General features: G+C 60.0%; 1 protein-coding gene across 1 annotated transcript in view; it reads right to left on the bottom strand.

Annotated features, from left to right (window-relative positions):
• The window catches only part of LOC105532916 (melanoma-associated antigen 8-like), a 6,314-nt gene that overhangs the window by 1,013 nt on the left and 3,403 nt on the right, over positions 1-1,898 (bottom strand).

A 1,898-nucleotide genomic window follows, 5' to 3' on the forward strand; every position in this document is an offset into this window, starting at 1 on the left:
ACCCACATCTGGCCCCATGTGCCCAAGGCCTCCTGGGGAAAAAGCAATAGCTACAGAAAGTACATTGGGGTCCATGTGTCCTGCCCTAGGGTGAGAAAACAGCAATAGCTACACAAAATACATTGGGGCCCATGTGTCCAAACGTGAGGATCCTGGTTGGTCCTCATCTTCCTGAGTTTCCCCAACTTCCTGCCCATAGTACAGGTGAGATTGCCACTTAGGACCACCCTTGATCGGGTTTCCCCACAGATAATAACCAAAGTTAGCTAGACTTTGTGGGGTCCCTTCTTTCTAGGCCAGGAGTACCCCCAGTCATCACAAAGAGTCCACACCTTGGGTCCTGCAGATGTTGGGATTCCGTCCCTCTGTTGAACAGGTGTGGCTCCCTGTGCTAACCTGTGAGTGACACTGGGACCATGGTTCTCACCCTCCTGAGACTGCCCATCCCCAGCCATGTGGCAGAAATGAGAGCGTGCCACGTGTTACCCATGCCTGAGGCCTCCTAGGACTGAGAACCGAAGTCAGGCTCCACAAGTTCCCTTTTTCTTTGGGCTGTGTAGGTACCTTCTTACCTTCAGTCTTCACCAACCTTTCTCCCTTTGACTCCAGGCAGACCCTGGATTCCTCCCTGGGCTGACCAGGTGTGGCTCCCTCTGCTGAGCTGAGGACGCCCTTCAGACCCAGGTTGCCACCTCCCTGAGACCCCGGAGGCAGAAGTAAGGGGAGCACTACACGGACACCCCTGCATAGGATTTCCAAGGCTGACAGAAGTAGGTTTCATGGGGGCTTTCTCTGTCTGGATGTCACCCAGGTATTCATATTTACTCCATGACAAGGCATGGTCCTTTCCTTCCTGCTGAACCACGGACGTGTCTTGCAGCTCCCTGAGGCCCCCGACTCGGGAGTGGGGGAGCACATCCCTTCCCCACAGTCTTATCCGAGGTGCCCCAGCCTGAGAGCAGGGGCAGGTTTCCTGAGGCCAAATGTGGAGGCGCCTCAGTCTCAGACAGGGGTAAGGTGAGTCCCCTGTCCTGGGGTTCCTGGTCCTCTCAGGTCTCCCTCATCTCCCAGTACGGCCTGGGCCGTCCCTCTGCTCCTCTGAAGCCGTGCTCATGATACCAAGCCCCTTCCCTGCATCAGTCCCCTATGCGGACATCAGAATCAGTGTGCCCGGCCGCCATGTCCGGCCGCCATGCCCAGCCACTGTGCCCAGGGCTTCCCAGGGCTGACAGCAGAGGCAGAGATGTGTTCTGAGGGGCCTCAGCCCTCCCTCAGGGTCCTGATCTTGATGTCTGGTAGAATCTGGGCCCTGCCCTCTCCTAACCAGCCCTGCCCTGGTCACACCAAGCTCTGACTCCAGAGTCCCCTGGGGCTTGAGCCAGAGGTGGTGAGGGGTGGCCCAGCCTGAGAAGTCCGCCCCCGAGTGGTCCAGGGCCGGCAGCAGGGGCGGCGCTGGATTACTGAGGGTCCTCTGTCTGGGGCGGGGGCCTCCTCAGTCCCCCCTCAGCGTCTCACCTCGCCTCCTCACAGAGTCTGGGCCCGCTTCCCTCAGCCGATCGCAAGCGAACCCTTCAGAAGCAGGGCCTCGCTTCTCTCTGATCCATGCGGCCGCGTCGTCAGCGGCGTCACAAGCGGTCACCCGGGGCTCACCTGGGCTGACTGCAAGGGTGGAGCCGGATTCTAGTGCGGGGCAGGGAGGGGCGGCTCAGTCATTCCTCAAGGTTCTCACCTGGAGATCTGGGACAGCCTGGAGCCCCGCCCTCTGCTGATGGGGTCTGCACCCCTCAGCAGAGACCCAGGTTCTGACCCCGAGTCTCCTGAGGTGGCAGTGGGGGGAAGGGTGTGGTGGGGGGACAAGGCTGCTGGGGTCTTTCAGGGCTGACATGAGGGGCTGAGCT

This window comes from Mandrillus leucophaeus, unplaced genomic scaffold (assembly GCF_000951045.1).
Source record: "Mandrillus leucophaeus isolate KB7577 unplaced genomic scaffold, Mleu.le_1.0 Scaffold994, whole genome shotgun sequence".
In the NCBI taxonomy this organism is placed as follows: domain Eukaryota; kingdom Metazoa; phylum Chordata; class Mammalia; order Primates; family Cercopithecidae; genus Mandrillus; species Mandrillus leucophaeus.